The sequence below is a fragment of the Mirounga leonina genome, unplaced genomic scaffold (assembly GCF_011800145.1).
Source record: "Mirounga leonina isolate KUSES-001 unplaced genomic scaffold, KU_Mleo_1.0 Mir_168, whole genome shotgun sequence".
NCBI classification, from domain to species: domain Eukaryota; kingdom Metazoa; phylum Chordata; class Mammalia; order Carnivora; family Phocidae; genus Mirounga; species Mirounga leonina.
The window spans coordinates 60,334,062-60,353,734 of NW_023270426.1; the positions used below are offsets into that span (position 1 = coordinate 60,334,062).

At 37.7% G+C, this 19,673-nt stretch overlaps 1 long non-coding RNA gene across 1 annotated transcript; it reads left to right on the forward strand.

Annotated features, from left to right (window-relative positions):
• The first annotated feature begins 360 nt into the window (after positions 1–360).
• Positions 361–18,790, forward strand: LOC118016999. The gene is made up of 3 exons (XR_004681009.1): positions 361–537; positions 2,286–2,506; positions 17,071–18,790. It is a non-coding gene; the product is annotated as an uncharacterized LOC118016999 (long non-coding RNA).
• Positions 18,791–19,673: the final 883 nt, after the last annotated feature.

Here is a 19,673-nt window from a genome sequence, read left to right on the forward strand (position 1 = left end):
GAGGTCTTGATTCTGCCCACTGGGACCTGCAGCGACAGCACCTGGCCTGACTGGGGGAAGCAGTAACAGTAGGGAGCTTTAACAAGTTTGAAAAAGCTCAACTCACTCTGCTGCTATTGAATTTAATATGTTGGAATATTAGATCCTGTTAGATCTCTTATTAATATTTTTGTGCTTAAAATCTGTGTTTATGCTTCAACAAGCCAGAATTGGAATGATTGGGCATCAGAATGAAAAATTTTATTTCAAATTATTTTAATTGCTTTGCCAATTGGAGTAAGGTTTATAAAATTTAAAGATAAGTACTTTCATTAGCTTAAACTATAGGCAGAATATTTGCTTTCTCTTTTAAATATATATGCCAGCTTAAATAATGGAATCAGTTGTTCATTTATTTATTGTCATACAGGTAACTTTCTCTGTAAATGCATAACATTATAAATTCCAGAGGAAGTACATGATATTCAAGATTCTACAAGGAGAATCAAGGAGAGTTGCCTATAATAAACTTGGAAATTTTTCATTCTTTAAAAATATGTAAGTTTTAGATTTCTTAAGCTCATCCCTATCCTATTTTCTCCTTCCAGGCACACAGAAGGATTATGTTTTCTCTCAACCTTGCATTTGGGAAGAGCCATGTAACTAGTTCTGGCCAGTGAGCTATGAGCATGAGAGACTTATAATTTAGTCATGTAATCACTAGCTCGGGACCCGCAGCTCTCTCATCCCCTTCTATGGTGTCTCAGAAGGCTACGTATTCCAGATGGTGCAGACCTAAGATGGTAGAGCCTGCATAAACTGGGCTCCCTCAGTGACTCTCTGGTGACCTATGTGGAGTCTGTAGCGTGGGTCCCTGAGCGACTGAGTCCCTAAATGACTGTGGATCTGTTTGGGGTACATAGTATGAGCCAGAAATTATAGTTTTGGCCGCTGAGATTTGGTGGTTGATTGTTACTGCATTGTAGCCAATCCTAAATGCATGATATAGTTGAGGAATAGGAACTGGGGTTGATTTTTATTAGCTTAGCTCTAGTTGAAAAGATTTATAAATATTAATAAAATCACTTTAAACTATCTTGCAATTTTTTGGAAGAACAAAGAAATTTGTGCAATGTATACCTGCATTTAATAAAGGGGAATACTTTGTATGTTCTTGAGTTTTCTTGGTAGCATAAAGGAAAAATCAAGTATTGAGGTATGTGGTTGTAGTATTACATATGACTTGATCATCTGTAGATACAGAGCCGAAGTCTGTAGGTCTTCTGTGATTTTAATTCACAAAACCATCCTTTATTTGCACTTAAAAGTAGCTGCAGCTACCATCACTTAAGATATTTTTTCCAGCTTTCATTGTGCCATGGAAATTAGCGTTTTTATTACCACAAATTATTCTTGTTTGCTAATTCCAAAGATGCCCAAAAGCAAGAACAGCTTCCTGAGCTGTTAGACTTTGGAAGGGAATAGTAAATCAATGGGCAGATAGGACCATATATCATATTAAACACAGGGAATTCACCACAAAATCATTACACTAAAAAGCGACAATTTTGATTGATTAAAATGGTATGGGCTGGATAGTGTTAAATCACTATGAGTGATATGACATTATAATTTTACATAACATATTTCTGCCAAGACAATGAAGGTAAAAGGCATTGTCATCAGATGATAACAGACAATAAGAAGAATCCTGATGTTAGATTTATTACCTGGTTTAGATTTAGAAAGAAGTAATTCTTGTCCTGTTCCACTTATCAAATGACTGTAAATTCAGTGATGATGTAAAATTCTAAGGCAGAGCCACTTATAGGTTTGACAAAGTGCCAGCTATAAAGTATTTATTGTTCTCAGTGGTTCTGCCTTACACATTTAATATTTATCAGAAACATAAGCCCCTCTGATAAATGTTTCTGATCTTTGTGGCTAGATTTTTTTTAACATTTAGATTTTCCATCAGAAACTCTGTCTATATTTTTATTATCTTAATAACTTTGAGCTTATAATTTGAAAAGGTAATATGTGAGTTAAAAAAATTTTTTTTCTTTTAACTTCTGCTTTTACACGTAACATTTTCGAGGTAGTATTCTAACTTAGAGATGAAGACTTCCTTATTTTGCCATTGCTATAGAGATGGCCCACCCAATTTTCTGAATTTTATCCTTATGGATGTACTAGATGTGATTTAAGTTGCTGATGGTCTAGGTATAGTCTGAGAAAATTTATGGTTTCCAGGTATATTAGGTAATTGTTTTAATGCCACCTACCTCCATGTTTTGTTTCCGAAGGACACAGGCATAGTGGTTTCTTACCCTGGCCATAGGGGAGACCTTGTTTGGGAGCACAGGTGACTGGACCGAGGATTAGCACCTGCATCAGAGAAAGGCAGCACTGCCCTGGCCAGTGATCTGTGGGTGACATGTCATGGCATGAGAACCTCAGGAAACAGGATGTTCTGCAGCAGAGAGAGGAGACTGGACCTGGTTAGATCTCCTTAAAGCATTCAAAGGTGAGACACATAAATGGTAAACAACTCAGAAGCAGAGACTCACAAAAGGAAAGCAATTAGTAGACTCCATAGGGTTGCCAAAGCCACTACATGCAAAAGCCAACTGTTGAAAGAAGAGCAGAGTCAGGTGAGAGCAGTTGCCGGAACAGTAGCTATTACGGAGGCTGAAATAGAAAGTAGTGGAGCCATTAGGAAATTAAAACTTGACATTTCAGAAGACTAAGAGTGGGCTGGGTTGCTACCGTAAAGGTGTTGAGATTATTTTTTTGTTATTCTTCAATTCATACAGCAAACTAACTTCAACTATATTAAACTGGGCTTCTCACTTTTCCTCCAACTTCAAAAAATTCTATCACAGTAGAGAAAATATAATAACTTTATAAGGCCACAAAATTTCAGCTCTACAAGAGAATTTAGAGATGTCTGACCAAAATGTTTTCCTGTTTACTTTTACCATGAAGAATTTCAGTGCAAGAGAGGATAAATATCAAAGTCCCTTGCTGTGCTCTACCAGCTGATCCGTGATCATTACTTCTTAGGGCTACAAACGTATCTTCAGTAGTTGTTTCTTCTAGCCCTGGTACAAAGCAGGACCTCAATAAATGCTTTTTGAATAGTGAGTCAGCTAAGTCTTATGCCACTTGATAGTTTAGATTTGCTTGCAGAGTTGGTTCATTCTAAACAGTTAAAGGATATGGTAAAAAAAAAAAAAAGTAAGACTTTTATTTGACTCTTCTTAATCTATTTTGTTAACACTTTCTCTTCTGTACACCACACATAACACTCTCATACTTGTGCTCAAATAAAGGAGTTATTAGCCTTGTAAGCTGATAAAGAGGTTTTATATCAAAACGTCAAAATTGGTCCTGGAAAATTCATTGCATAAGGCTAGCATTTGGGGTTCAAAATTGCATGGCCAATGGGGTACTGACAGCATCCAACTAATTTACAGTTCAGTCTGCACATTTGCTTAGATTCATGGATTAAAAGTGAAAAAGGTTTTGTGTTTGGCACATTTTCTGATTCAAGGATAAGGAAAGTGAGTATGAAGCTAGGTTCTCTGACCCTCTGATAATTTACGTGGAGCTTTCAGTATCAGTGTCATTTTCTTGAATATCAAAGGCTAAAGCATATTTTGAATAAATCAAATCTTAAAAGAAGTCTCTGGGAAATGTTACATATCTGTTGAGCAGGCTGTTTTATAGAAGGAGAACAACTAGTTGAATTCAGGGACTTTTCTTCAATTTTAGCCACCTCTGAAAGAACAGTAAGAACTATCAAAGTTATATCTGCCACTTTGTTGTTGTTTTAAAATTTTTTAATTTAAATTCAATTTAGCTAACATATAGTGTATTTTTAGTTTCAGGGGTAGAATTTAGTGATTCATCAATTGCACGTAACACCCAGTGCTCATTACATCAAGTGCCCTCCTTAATGCCCATCACACAGTTACCCCATCCCCCCACCCTCCTCCCCTCCAGCAACCCTCAGTTTGTTCTCTGTAGTCAAGAGTCTCTTATGGTTTACCACCCTCTATTTTTATCTTATCTTATTTTTCCTTCCCTTCCCTTATGTTCATCTGTTTTGTTTCTTAAATTCCACAAATGAATGAACTCATACAGTATTTGTCTTTCTCTGACTTATTTTGCATATCGTATTTCCCTCAAGTTCCACCCATGTCGCTGCAAATGGCAGGATTTCATTATTTTTATGGCTGAGTAATATTCCATTGTGTGTGTGTGTGTGTGTGTGTGTAAAGTTTTAATTTCCTAATGGTTCCACTACTTTCTATTTCAGCTTCCATAATAGCTACTGCTCCGGCTACTGCTCTCATGTGACTTTGCTCTTTCAACAGTTGGCTTTTGCATGTAGTGGCTTTGGCAACCCTATGGAGTCTACTAATTGTTTTCCTTTTGTGAGTCTCTGTGCTTCTGAGTTTACCATTTGTGTGTCTCACCTTTGAATATATATATGACATCTTCTTTATCCATTCATCTGTTGATAGAAATCTGGGTTCTTTCCACATTTTGGCTATTGTGGACATTGCTGCTATGAACATTGGGGTGCATGTGCCCCTTCAAATCACTGTTTTTATGTCCTTTGGATAAATACCTAGTAATGCAATTGCTGGGTCATAGGGTAGCTCTATTTTCATATTTTTGAGTAACCTCCATACTGTTTTCCAGAGTGGCTGCACCAGCTTGCATTCCCACCAACAATGTGAGAGGGTTCCCCCTTCTCTGCATCCTTGCCAACATCTCTTGTTTCCTAAGTTGTTAATTTTAGCCTTTCTGACCGATGTAAGGTGGTATTTCATTGTGCTAATTTATTTTAACTTTCAGTTTTGTTTGCCCTTGAGATAAATCCTTCAGAGCCAGAATAAATAATTCTTCAAAATAGCATATAGCAAAGAAATAATTCTATTTCTAATCTGCATCTTGGGTTCATCTTAGGAGTTATAAAAATAGATCCTTAGTTTTGGACAAATTCTGAATTGTGGTCTATATTGGAGGATTGGGTTCCTTTTGACAAGAAGATTTTGTAGTCTCTATCTCCTACAAAAGGACTGCTGAGAATTGTGATGATTCATGAGACATTATTAAGGAGTTGGGTTTTGAAAGAGAAAACCCCAGCAATTTCCGTACTGCTCTACCTCGAAGAAGCAGGAAATATTTCAGGTGAAGGGCATATATATGCAAGTGCAAATTCTAATCATTCATAAAATTATTTTACTCATTGTACCAGATGGGGTTGTTTGGATTCTATATGACACAGTAGTCATTCTCTAAATTCTGGAATAAAATAAATCCTAAAGAAGGCAAAGTCATAAAAGTTTGCAGTCCTTATTTGTGTGAAATGAAATAAAGAAAAAAAAAAAGGTTAGATGAAGATCCTATAACTAGGATCATGTGCTGAGTACAAAAAACATTTCAAATGTTGAGATGTATATGCTAAAGGAGATCTTAAAAATGTCCTCCCAGTACTCAGGATGGCTAGCATTTGTGAGGGAAGTCCTAAGCTCTCCCAAGGAGATAAATAAGATCATCTTAATATCCTCATAATTTTTGATGAGCAAGACCTTTGTTTTAAGAATCAGTTCTAAAGGACTCAGGGGACTCTCTTATCCTAACTTAAAAGAAGTTTGGAATTTGAGAATGGTTCTTTCTAGTTTGATAAATTCTCATTCTGCATTAGCTGAGTAAATTTTTTTTAAATTTTATTATGTTATGTTAATCACCATTAGTTTTTGATGTAGTGTTCCATGATTCATTGTTTGCGTATAACACCCAGTGCTCCATTCAATACGTGCCCTCTTTAGTACCCATCACCAGGCTAACCCATCCCCCCACCACCCTCCCCTCTAGAAAATTTTCATCCTCCTTGACCTGGGGTGATTCTTGAGTGTTGGCGGACTGACTTACATGTGGTATAAAGCTCCTTGAGTGGATGTTGGTATCCACACAAGAGGTGGGCTGTGATTTGAGACCTGCCACAGTTCCAACAATCAGCAGTACAAGGGCAAATAGGACTGGTGAATACCTGAAATTCTAACTAAAAATTGCTCCTTTGATTGGTTACTTCATTGTGGATGTTTGATATCCATTAATTGTTGATTTTTAAAAATTGAGGCTGTATCCATCCATCATTCCATCCTATATTTTTTGATGCATTTTAAAAATAAATTTTCTGGTACAGATACCAATTAGCACCCCTCACCTACTAAGCACTTTAACAAAATGGACACTAGAATTTAGTATTTGATTTTTTGAGGTAAAATTATAGACAGTTAAATTCTTTTCTGAAGTTTTCAAGTTGATGATTTTGGCAAATGCATAGTCCTATGTAACTCAAAACACTTCCCATCACCCAGAAATTTCCTTTGTGCCCCTTCCCAGTCAATCCCTACTTGCACCCCACAGTTCTGATTTTTTTCAGGATTAGCTGCACTCTTCTAGAATTTCCTATAAATGGCATCGTTCATATCTACACTCTTTGTAAGATTTTCACTGAGCATGTTTTTGAGCATGATACCATATTGTTCTATCAGTAGCTCATGTATTTTCATTGTTGAGTATTACCTCAAATGTAATGACTATAATTTGTTTGTCCTTTGTTGATGGACACCTGTTTCTAGCTTTTGACCATTATGAGTTAAATCACTACAAGTCCTTGTGTGGCTATATGTTTTCATTTCTCTTACATATATACTTTAGAGTGGAATGGCTGGTCGTAGCAAAGGTACATGTTTAGTTTTATAAACATTTTCCTAAGTGAAAGGAAATGATACTTTCCTAAGTATCATTGTACACTCCCATTTTTAATGATTTTTAAAAAGATTTATTTATTTGAGAGAGAGAGAAAAAGAGAGAGTGTGAGTGGGGGGATGGGCAGAGGGAGAGAATCTTCAAGTAGATTCCCCACTGAGCAGGAAGCCCAATGCAGGGCTCATTCTCATGTGATTATGACCTGAGCTGAAACCAAGAGTCAGACACCTAACCGACTGAGCCACCAAGGTGCCCCTCCCATCTTTAATGATTTCAGTCTTTTAGTTCTCCTCTACCATGGTGTCCTTCTCTGAAGTAAGGGCCTGAGATGGGTATAGGAATATTATTTTCATCATAGTATAGCAAGCCAGGGCTGAGCTGGGGAAGGGCGGAGGAAGCAACTGTTCTGAATGAATTCAGAGCCCTCAGTGCATTACTGTAATCACTTCAGGATAGGTAGGAATGTGTCCGCATTACACTACCATGACACAGTTGACAAACTAAGCTCTCCCCGACACAAAATGTTTTAGAAGAGGCTAAGCATAATGTAGTATAATGGTGTCAGTGTTTTCACTAAATTTGTAAGCCTTATTGAAGACATTAGTGGCTATATGTGTAGAAAAATATCCATACAGTTCTCTAAGTTCAGGTCGTATACCTTAGATTTCTACTACTCAGGTTCAGCATATATTTTGTGCTTCATTGAATATATGCTAGTTCTTTATAAACAGTGAAAACAAAACTTAATTTATAAGTTTGCCATTTTTCTTAACCATAGAAATTGGCTAATATATGTCAAGATTTGAGATATATACATATATATGCTAATATATGGTAAGATTTAATATATATATCATATATAATTATATATATAATATATGTATATATATAATTTTAAACACAGGAAAAAGCCTTCAAAACTGGCAGATGCCTATGAAGTTTTTACAAATTAGAAAACACATATGTTTTTCTAATTTCTTTTTATTAAAAATGTCATAATTGGGATTTTCTAGATGTAAGTTTTTAATGACCTTAATTATACTTATCTAAGTTATTTCCCTCTTTTCTGCTTGCCTTTTTAACTATAGGATTCTTTTTCACCAGGGCTCTTCTGAAAGGATCTTTGTGATAATCCAGGAGACAATCCCTATTCTAAGGTCATCTGATGAGTAAATGACTTCCATCTGCAACTTTGCTTGTGTTGTCGGGTCTGTCATTTTTCTAGGGCATCATCTAGTATATCCTGTTTTTTCCTGGACAAATTGTGAAAGGGATCCTCCACTGGGTGGGACAATTAGAAAGTGGTGCCAGGACATCAGTTCGGTTAGAAATTAAAGGACAGATTTCAGCACCACCTCACCAGGGCACAACCTGCACACAGCAGTCCTCCTTTGTCACTTGTAGTTTCTATAGACTGAGTCCCACGTTTCCAGCCTTTAAAAGCCCTTAAACCTTTATTTGTGCCATACTCGGAGCTACCAAAGGGAGATCTGTGTCTTACGAAGTTCCCTAGGGCCTACTCTAGCAATGAGCACAGAGTAAACCCTCTGGACCCTGTTCTGCTGAGATCTATGGGTGGCAATGCAAAACTCTACCCTCTCTTTAAACAAAATTTAAGCATTTTTAAATAAAAATTTACAGATTTCTAGCTATGTAAGATGACAAAATCATTACAAGCAACATTTTCTAAATAGTTAGGGAGAAGATATTTTATGTCCCTTTAATCTCATGTAGCAACTAGCATGGAACCTAGTGTATTGTAAGTGCTCACTAAATATTGGTTCAATGAATGACTAAAATGTTAATTGACTATTTGAGTCTCAAATTTTCAGGCTAATCAGGAGTGGAATATTTCCAAAGAGATTAGAACACTTTTTATTATTAGAACACTTTTTAGGTGACATAAAATTCTCCAAACTTCAAAATAACTTACAGAAAGAATACCATATGTTGAAAATATTTTTTTTCAAGTCATGTGTGAAATACTGTTATAGTAAAAAGTTGGGGGGTGCCTGGGTGGTGCAGTCAGTTAAGTGTCCCTCCCACTTTTGGTTTTGGCTCAGGTCTGATCTCACTGTCTTGAGATCAAGCCCCGTAGGGAGTCTGCTTGGGTTTCTTTCTCCCTCTTCCTTAGCCCCTCCCCACTGTGCACTCTCTCTCTCACTTTTTAAAAAGTAAAAGTCATTACAAGCAATTTTACTTTATGGTAATTAAAAAATAAATGAGGCTTCTTCTTCTGTGATGCATCCAGGCTGAGTGCCCCATTATCTGTGTAGGCCTACAGAATCAGCTACTAAGAGAACCCAGTCATGGCCAAGAACCCTTGGAGGAAGAGTTTCTCTATAACCCCATTATCTCTGAGTTCTAATTTCCCTGAAGAAAGTAGGTGTCTGATATTTTATGAAGACAAATTTTCTTGATAGGGTTCACACAAAGTAGGATTTCTCCCCTACTGGCTTTATTAAGCTTCCTGGACACTTTGGGGGAAGAATTCTAGATGCCTTGTAGTCATTTTATTATTCCACAGCTTCTCCTAAAACCAGGTATATTAAGGAATGTTTGGAGACACAATGTCTGTGAGGCTTGGTTAAAAGTACATAGAGGAATTTGGAAAGAAGTTTTAGGACATTAATGACAAACTTCATCTTGTTCCTAACTTCACTTGGCGCTGTTTTTATATGGAAACTTGTGATAGTTTATAGCACTTCCTCAGGTGTCTTGGATCACAGGACATATGTCAAGCTATTAAATATTTTCCCATTTGTCATGGGACAATAATTAGCTCTCTATGTAGGAGCACATGCTATCCTGGAACTGAAGGTTCTAGGCATTAGACCAGCTAAAAGAATTCAGGAAAAAGGTTTTTTTTTGGTGATAATAATAGACCTTAAAGAACCTTTATTTCTTTTTAAGATTTTATTTATTTTTTGAGAGAGAGAGAGAGAGAGAGAGTACGAGTGGGGGAAGGGGCAGAGGGAGAAGGAGAAGGAGAAAAAGAGCGAGAAGCAAACTCCTCGCAGGACCCTGGGATCATGACCTGAGCTGAAGGCAGACAACCTACTGAGCCACCCAGGCGCCCCTTAAAGAACCTTTAATGATGAAATCCTAAAATTGATCAAGATTCTTTTGGACACGTGAAAAAAGTTCAATTCAAATTACCTTGAGCGGAAAGGAAATGTGATGGCTCTTATAGCTGGAATAGCTCACATGCCAGAAGGAATTGCTAAAAGAACTAGAACCTCACATCCTGGAAGGGGGCTTAGTATCTCTGGACTCTCTTTTTCTAGCGAGCTTTTATCTCTGTTGTCTCTGGTAGGCTTTGTTCTACATGCAAACCCTTTTCAAATCATGGAGAAGACGCTTGTTGGCTGCCCCAGAGTCCTACCTTCCAGATTTAACAATCCCAGCTTAGTAACTACCCCTCTCTGCCAGCCCAGCTCTAAAAAAGGACTCTGGTCTTCCTTACACCCTGTGCTTAAATGCTGGCATAAAAAACGCTTCTCTTGCCAGAGTGATGGGGCACTATAATTTGGCAGTTCTGGCCCATGCTTCCTTGAGCCTTTCACTTACATATTATTAGGAAGCACCCTGTGTAGAAGGCTTATAATTCAGAAAGGCTGGGATTAGGATGAGGAGAGCAAGGCAGGGTCATGCGAGTACAGGGTCAGATCCTGTCTTTATTTAAAGTTGTGGTACTTTGTTCAAAATCTCTGGGGCAAGGAGGAAATAGAAGTTGTAAAATTCCTAGATGCAACTTGTTAGGGTTTAAAAAGGCTAATTTGATACTCCTTTCCTCTTTCTGAATTTAGTTGAGAGCTCAACATTGGTTAAGTAGATACAGATTTAAAAACATTGCTTTTTTTTTGCCCCCCTGATAAAGCTTTTGGGGAAAGTGGTTTAGAAATGATTCATTGACACTTTTCCACATCTGCCCCTCTCCCATTGGATTATAACCCTTGGGATAGCACACTTCAAGGGTGGGAAGTTGTGGTGTTTAGAGGATTTCCATTTGCCTGGATCCCTGGTTTGCATTGGTTCAGGGCATCAGGAAAGAAAAATCCTTGGTCTTCATTCTTTATAGAACTTCATAAATTAACACCACCCACCAAGCAAGTCAGTTACTCCTAATTTGTGGAAAGAAAATGGAGCAAGAGGTGAGGCAGGCTACCAGAGTCTCTGCCTGAAAACAAGAAGGAATCAGGGAGAAAAGTTTCCACTAATAATGACTTGAAAGCATCTATTCTTCACTTATTTACAACATTTGAAAATCCTATTTTCATCAAATAAAATTGGGTCTGTGGGTTGACTTTGGAGTAAAGGTTGGCGTTTATACTCTTGCTTCCAGAAATGCTACACATCTGAAGTTATCCACTTCCCAACTATTATGAAGGTTATAAAAGCCTAGTGGCTACTGAGTGCCTATTATACGAAATGGTTCAGTGTTTTTACTCTGGGATGGACCTTCTCCTAAAGTATCTTTTTTTTTTTTTTTAAAGATTTTATTTATTTATTTGACAGAGACATAGCGAGAGAGGGAACACAAGCAGGGGGAGTAGGAGAGGGAGAAGCAGGCTTCCCCGCGGAGCAGGGAGCCCGATGTGGGGCTCGATCCCAGGGTCCTGGGATCATGACCTGAGCCAAGGCAGACGCTTAACGACTGAGCCACCCAGGCGCCCCTCTCCTAAAGTATCTTAAAAATCCAGTGGGGACGGGTGCCTGAGTGGCTCAGTCGTTAGGTGTCTGCCTTCAGCTCAGGTCATGATCCCAGCGTCCTGGGATTGAGCCCCACATTGGGCTCCCTGCTCTGCGGGAAGCCTGCTTCTCCCTCTCCCACTCCCCCTGCTTGTGTTCCCTCTCTCACTGTGTCTCTCTCTGTCAAATAAATAAATAAAATCTTAAAAAAAAAAATCCAGTGGGGAGGGGTATTTGTGAAACTGCGTGAGTCATGTCAAGAACTCAATCACCGCTCTGAACCAGAGAAAGGAGAAATTAGAGCAGAAGAGGCAGTACTGAGGGAGTCTTCATGAGGGGTGATACACTTGAGTTAGCCCTTGAAAGAGGATTCCAAGCAAAGAGAACAGCATGAATAAAGTTACACAGCTTGGAATATGCACAGAATGTTTGGGAACTGGTAGGATATTTGACTGGTTGTGATTCTAGTGGAAGAAATTAGCAAAGCAAATTACCAAACATATTAAACACTTCCTATGAACCAAACTTTATAGTGCTTTTCATATATCATTTAATTTAATCCCGGTGCAGTAGGGACTAGCTCATTCCTTCAATGAAGAAGTTGAAACTTGTAGAGGTTAAGCAATGTTTCCTGATCACATAGATAATATTTAAGACCTAGCAATAAAATGCAGATCTACTTGACTTCAATTTTCATGCTCTCAACTTTTGCAGTGTGGTGAAGCCAAGGATAGGAAGGCTGGGTTGAGACAGGCTAAGGAATCTGTCTTTAGGTTTGCTCAGTTGCTCACGAGGAGGGAGAAAGCAAAAAGAGACTGCCATTAGGCAGGTTTGGTGCACATGTGTGTTTTAAAAAATTTGCCCACACATTGAATATTTATTTTGAATCACCCTCATTGTACATTCATAACATAAGGTATGGGTAAAGGACATGAATAGAGCAAACACGAGGCTTAAGCTTGTATTTTTTTGGTCTCATGTAGGCAAGAGAGACGATCCAGTAATAAGCTGCTAAACACAGTACAAAATTAAGTCTCTTAAAGAACACACAAGGTGGTAGAAACAGAGTCAGGTAAGGGCTTTGTGCCTTTACATAGAAACGGGAAATTCTCATTGAAATAACCTCTCATTTTCAACACAGCAATTTCTATTTTTATACTTAATTGGACTAGATTAGCTAGTGTTGACCACTAGATGTCACTGTAAGACTAAAATTAAATGACTTGACTTGGCGCTCCCCTGCCGCACCCTCCACCCATTTATTTTTCAGTGAATAAGTGGATTAAAATGTATTAAGAAGGGATACATTTAAAAAGGGGGGGGGGTTGTTAAAAAAGTGAACGATTTATCCTAAATATATATTTTATTCTACCACATTACTTTTGGAGAACATTATATCACAGAAAAGTAAAGTAACTCCTGGTAGTTACCTACTTAGGGCTAAAATTTTAAATTAATTTTGGTTTGAAAATGTATTCATTCACCCAAAAGTGGGATTGTAGTTTTAGACCTAGACTTTGGGTTGTCCATTTTGATGGTATTTTAAATTGTGGTTTTAATAAAAAGAAAGCAGACGTTAGACAGTGTCCTGTGACTACTGCTATCCATATTTATGAAAACAGTGTATCTTCAGTGATAAGGTGTTGGTGAGAGGCTCTTTTGATTCTACAGTCTCAGTGAGGTTAATTGAAGGTAGCTGAGCTACCTTTATGAATGCCATTTTACTTAAAGGTATCTTGCTTTGTTAAATTTCATAGACTTTCCTTGCCTAAATTACGTGATGATGATTTTTCAAAAGGAATACAACGTCCTTTTTCCCCCTCCCTTGTTGTAGTCCTTGCACTAATACATAGATTTTGTTTAGGGTAAAATATTCAATATTTTGGATTTCTATTTTCACTTTTTAATATTTCAGAATGTTAATATTTTCTGCCATCATTTCCTACATGTTAGTGGTTTTATGATGTTTCATCCCTGCTCAGGCATATGAATCCGCTCTCTCCTTCCTTCCTTAGACTGCCATTCTTTGCTTTTCACCTCTCTGGCTGTCTAGCTGAACAATTCCATCACAATGGCCTCCCGGTTATATTCATGGCTCGCCATGCTCACTAATGTGAGCGCTTCCTTTTCCTTATTCACTCTTCTAAATTTAGTTTGTCATGTAGTCTTATCCTTTTCTTACCAGTTTTCTTTCATAGCATCTTTCATTAACCTTTGATGACAATAAAGAAGTGATAAAAATAGCAATAGTTTATTTCCTCCGTTTAGCTTTCATGTCATGTTTGTGATTATGTGACCCCAAAATAACTGGCTGACAAATTAATTGAGATGACCAGTTGCTAGTTTTTATAACTTCTGATCAAACACTTACTTGGATTGATACTTATTCCCAATGAAAAGCCCAGATATTTAGATTCATGTGGAATTGGAATTTTTCCACAGTTTCCCAATTTTTCATTGTTACTACCCACTAGTTGTTTCATCCAGCTATTTCCTACTGCTTTTAGGGGAGTTTCTGCCTTACAGTTCTGAATCTTTGGGATTACACAAAGACATGAGAATAGGACATCTGACGTCTGGGTGGCTCAGTTGGTTAAGCATCTGCCTTCCGCTCAGGTCATGATCCCAGGGTCCTGGGATCCAGCCCTGCATCAGGTTCCCTGCTCGGCAGGAAGACTGCTTCTCCCTCTCCCTCTGCCTGCCGCTCCCTCTGCTTGTGTGCTCTCTCTCTCTGACAAATAAATAGATAAAATTTAAAAAGTGATTTATTTTATTCATTTTTTAGAGAGAACAGAGAGCAGGGGGAGGGTCAGAGGGAGAGCGAGAGAGAGAATATCAGGCAGATTCCACACTGAGCTTGGAGCCCTACACGGGGCTGGATCCCAGGACCCTGAGATCACGACCTGAGGCAAAACCAAGAGTTGGCCACTTAACCCACGGAGCCACCCAGCTGCCACTCAAGGTTGTTTTTCAAGTCTATTAAATAGCATTTTCTATTGTGCAAGCAGATAGAGGAGGAAACCAATATACCCGAGATCTAGATATAGGTTAATTCCTTTCCTCTTTTTTGAAAACTTCACTTTGTGCAGAAAGGCTACACTGAAAATCTTTCCTCCATATATTCTATATACAAAAGTTCTATCGAGATGACACATACAAATTATGCAACTTCTCTTTATTAAGGACACAGTAAATGAATGTTGGCATTTGGTTGCTGTCAGTATTTTTACTGTGGAGTTATTTAGCACGAACAAGAATCAGCACCCCAAATCTGATTGCTGCCACTAAGGATACATTGTCTCAGTCCTGGAGAAGTCATCTGGCCTGGCATCCTGCTTTTCTCAGGTGTGGCCAGTGATGGCTTGTTAGTGAGGCTGCTACCTGATTATCTGTCACTCAGCCTGAGACTGCCTTCTTTCTTCTACAGTAGGCAATAGGTTTTGAATGTTTATCAATAATCAAATAACCAATATGCAGAGTATACTGGACATAAAGAAAGCAATAATCAAATACTCCACGGTTCTGTGGAATGCAGCTAGGAAACATGAAGGATATGACCGAAAGTATACTAAAGAGAAATAATTAAAAAGGCACAAAATGAAGCCAGTCATTAAGTCTTCTTTAGGTGCCTTGGAGCAAAACAGACCAATTCCCATTTTTGTTTGAATGAATCCATCTGGTAGAAACCCCTGCCAACATGCAGGGAAATCTAGGTCATTGTTGCTCAAAGTGTGGCCCACAGAACAGCAGCCTCAGGGTCACTGGGGTCCCTTTGAGAAATAGACCCTCAGACAACAACAACAACAAAGAGCACAACTTTAACTTTTCCCAACTCCCAACTGAGATTCATCAAAAGGGAAAATATAAAATAGCTCCAAGTGGTTTGAGTAGCTAATATATTACTTGAACATCGTTCTGTATAAGACTTCGTTCTCCAAATAAAACAATGATACAACTCCCCCCAACTAAATCAATATTCTTTAAGTTCTTATTGTGTTTCTTGTCCCTTCCACCTGTGAAATGACTTCTTTTTTAGTCTCTTGCTCCTAGACCTCACCTCGCTCACCCCCTGTTCCAGCTGGTAACAGTTTATGGAGCATGTTGTAGTGTTAATACCTTGTTAATGTGGTTTCAGCTGTTGGGTCTTTGAGACGTCAATGTCAGGACTATTTTACTATAAACCCTTGACGGGGAGGGTAAACCTGGGACGTGTGGAACTTGTACCTTCTCACCCTGCAGGAAGCCATATAACTATAGACGTTGCTTCCCATGCTGCCGTGTTGTTGGCCGGGTAAGTAATTAGAGCTATTCTGCTTCTAGTCAAATAATTAGGACAATTTTAAAATTTATTTAAAATTATTAGTGGGCTAGACATGGCATCATTGGGCTCGCCTGATATTTTTAAGTTTAGTGTAGTCAGACGTAGGGGTTAAAGATGGGATGAATATTACAACCTTTATTTTTAACAGGTGACACATAACATTTTAGAATTCATAACAGAAAAATAGAAGAAAATTTTTCTCCAGTTTTATACCAACATGTTACTTAGAATTGTGTAACTTTATTAGGATGTTTTAGTTTGGCCGTCGATATTTTAGAGTTTAAAAAATAACATTTCTGGGGTACCTGGGTGGCTCAGTTGGTTAAGTGTCTGCCTTCGGCTCAGGTCATGATCTCACGGTCCTGGAATGGAGCCCCATGTTGGGCTCCCTGCTCAGTGGGGGAGTCTGCTTCTCCCTTTCCCTCTGCCCCTACCTGCCTTGTGCTCTCTCTCTCAAATAAATAAAATCTTTTAAAAAGTAACATTTTAAAAACATAACATAAAGAGTAATGCATAGAATTATGGAATCATTATATTATACACCTGAAACTAATATAAAACTGTTATACTTGAATTAAAAAGATAAATTAAAATAACACTTTATGTATTAAATTTTTTTTAATGTGGCATAATTTACTGAAAGCGATTTTTATTTTTACTTTTTTAAAGAAACATACACTGTTTAGATCTTCAAGTCAGGAAAGAGGGATAAAAACATTTTGGTGGTCCAAATTTAATATAATCCAGCTTCATCCCAAATGTAGCAGATTTAATCTTTTTTTTTCCCTCCACAAAGGAAATGTAGTGTGAAACATGTTTTTCTTTTTTTTTTTTCACACTCTTTTTTGGTTAATTTAAACATGCAATTTGGTGAATTTTTACTCTTGCCTGCAAGGTTAACTATAGGTCAGCACTCTTTGTTTCTTTAATATTGACTTAACTCTGACTGCTGTTGACATTTTTTAAGGTCTATTTCTTTTAATACTACATAATTTAAGGGGAAAAATCAAGACTAATTAGTTGTTAATGAGAAACACGTATAATGAGAAACAAATGTAACATTAATGTCATGTACAATGTATATCTGTGTGGTTTAAAAGGTAGGAACACAGCCATTATTCAAAATTAGGGAATAAAAGCATTGTAATAATTACTAGCAGATGTGTTGTAACTTGTGCTGCAAGTCAGAATTTCTTTAGATGATGTGTTGCAGTGTTTGATAGTAAGCATTTGATATGGTTTTTTGGAAGGGCTTATTTTTTAAATCAAAATCTCTTTCAATCCAGCTGCCTGGTGTCTATAGAAGATACGAAGAGATTTAAGCTAATGTTTTCTCTTCTGCACAACTTTGTTATTCCCTCACGAACACAGAGATAATGATGACACTCTCTGATGTCAGGTTTGGCTGTGGCAGCCCATCATTCTGCCAGGTTGCTGTGCGATCGTGGTCAAAGGAGCATCCTGTGTGTCCCAACTTACAAGTTTACAATTGTGTGTCCACTACCAGAGACTGTTTAATTCCACGCAGGGGCTGGACAGCCTCACGGATTCCCAGCACACCTGAGGCTGCAGAATTGGCCTCCCTAGTTCTTAACCTCATGTGTGTGGATCCTGCAATGCTGAGCATTGATCCTGCAATGCCTTGGGTTCAAGGAATAGTCTTTCCACTTCATGGAGGTCTAGATGGGGGCAACTCTGAAAAGCCATCCTGTGAGAACTGTGGACAAAAAGTACTATGTGTCTTGGCTGGGGTGCTGAAAATGTGAGGATGAGGGTGAGGAGGGCCAGGAAGGGAATACAGATGGTGAAACAACCTAAAACTATCACCAGGTGTGAGGTTTTAACCCTTGAACTTTTGAATGGTGTCCACCCAAGTAGGTGATAATAATAACAATTTTATAGTCCTGTTCATCCATCCCTCCATCCATCCACCCAACAGATACTTATCAAGTATCCTCTATGTCTTGGAGCAGAAGTTAAAGAAATGAATAAAACATAGGAAGTTTCTACTCTCATGAAACTTATATTCTAGTGAATAATAGTATCTAGTATTATTCAGGCTTCAGGCTTGGGATTTTCTAAACATACTTCTAATTCTTTTAAATATGATATCTCATTTACTCCTTATAATAATCCTCATTGATTGTTCTCATTGAACGATAATAAAACTCTTTAAAATATGCTGTCACTAATAGTAAAAATGAAAACCCATCCTCATAGAAATATATACTTGTTAGAAAAATATTTTTGTTTCAATCAAATAAATATTCAAGTTACTGGAAGAATTATGTAGGTGTGAGTTTAAGAAAACATATATTAACATGTAAAAAGAGTGAAAAATCTCCAATATTAAATTTAACTCTGATAAAACAAATTTAAATGGAAGGGCAAGCATTGGAGTATGTGTGGAGCGTATGTTTTACATTTATGTTGGAGCCAGTTACTGATGGGCTCCTAGTAAATGATACTTTTCAAAGTTATGGTACATGGACCACTTACATCAGAGTCACCTGGGATTTTTGACTAAAATTGCCATTTGGGTGGAATTTCTCTAGACATAGTGTATACAATTAGCTGGAGGCAGGGTTCAGGAATCTGTATTTTTTCACCAAATCCCTAGGTGATTCCTACTCACATTCAAGTTTGAGAACAACTGATAAAGATTGCCATTTTCACAGCCTAATATCTGATGGTCCCTCTCTCTATTTGACGTTCTTAAAAGTTATGTTGTCAGCTGGTGAACATCTGTCTAGAATTCTAATACAAACAATCATAGTACATAATAATACACAGTAGCCATTAATGTGGAACAAGGGTGTATGTTCTCTGGTATTACGAAACCTAGAATATTGCTTTTCTATGTGTGTTATGAACCAGTGGCATAAATTTCTATTTTTGTCTGACTTTATCTTGATTGGATGTTATTTCACTTATCCAATGCTGCTTTGTTTCCTGCTCTTTCAGTATGCCCTCGATCTTCTTTCCAAATTTCTTTCTTTAAAGTTATTTTGAAAATTATTATTTTTCTAAGGTTAAGGATGCCTAATTACTAATTGATTTATAATCAGGATCATGCCATTGTTAAATATATACATATATTTCTTTTTATTCAGGTAAGAGTGGCTGAGCCATGGTAAGAAACAGTTTTAAAATCTCAGTGGGTTACCACACATGAAACTTATTTCTCGCTTATGCTACTAGTCTAACGTGGGTGTGTGGGCTTTTGCTCCTCACAGTCACAAAGGATCATAGGCTAAAGGAGGCTCTGCTTCTTGTAGTTGCACTATCTGAAGCATGGGGCTTCTTTGACAAAGTTTAAGAGTTTGAAGGGTCCCATGTGGACTTGGGAAAGCTTTGGTCCAGGAGGTGCCTATATCGTTTCCTTCCATAGACCATGGGTTATAGCCATGAGTCATGTGACTTTATGTAATAACGGGGGCAGGGAAGTGTGAGGGAGCACTTGTATACAGGTGGGTAATAATATGCCTGCCATATTTTTGTACCTTTAAATTTCTGGTTCAGTTCCACACTGCTTGGCATGAATGAAGCTGATATGGGTTACTCTATTTATCCAGGAGGGAGGCAGAAAGAAGACCACTTTGTTAAAATACCTTGTTACTTGTATCAGTCACACAGTGAAAACAATTTTTCTTAAACTGCTATGGTTAGGCACTGTGAAAAAATACAAATGACGTGTGAGGTGCAGAAGGAGAAACATGGTCATACAAAAGAGAGACGGAATACTTGGCCAAGTGAGACCCAAGCAATAGTTTTCAATCCCACAAAAACTTTTTAAAAGCATGACCATGCTAACAAAAAGGCATAATGGCCAGGTACTACAAGAAACTGCATAAAATTTTTTAATAGGCAGTTTATATAAAAATACACT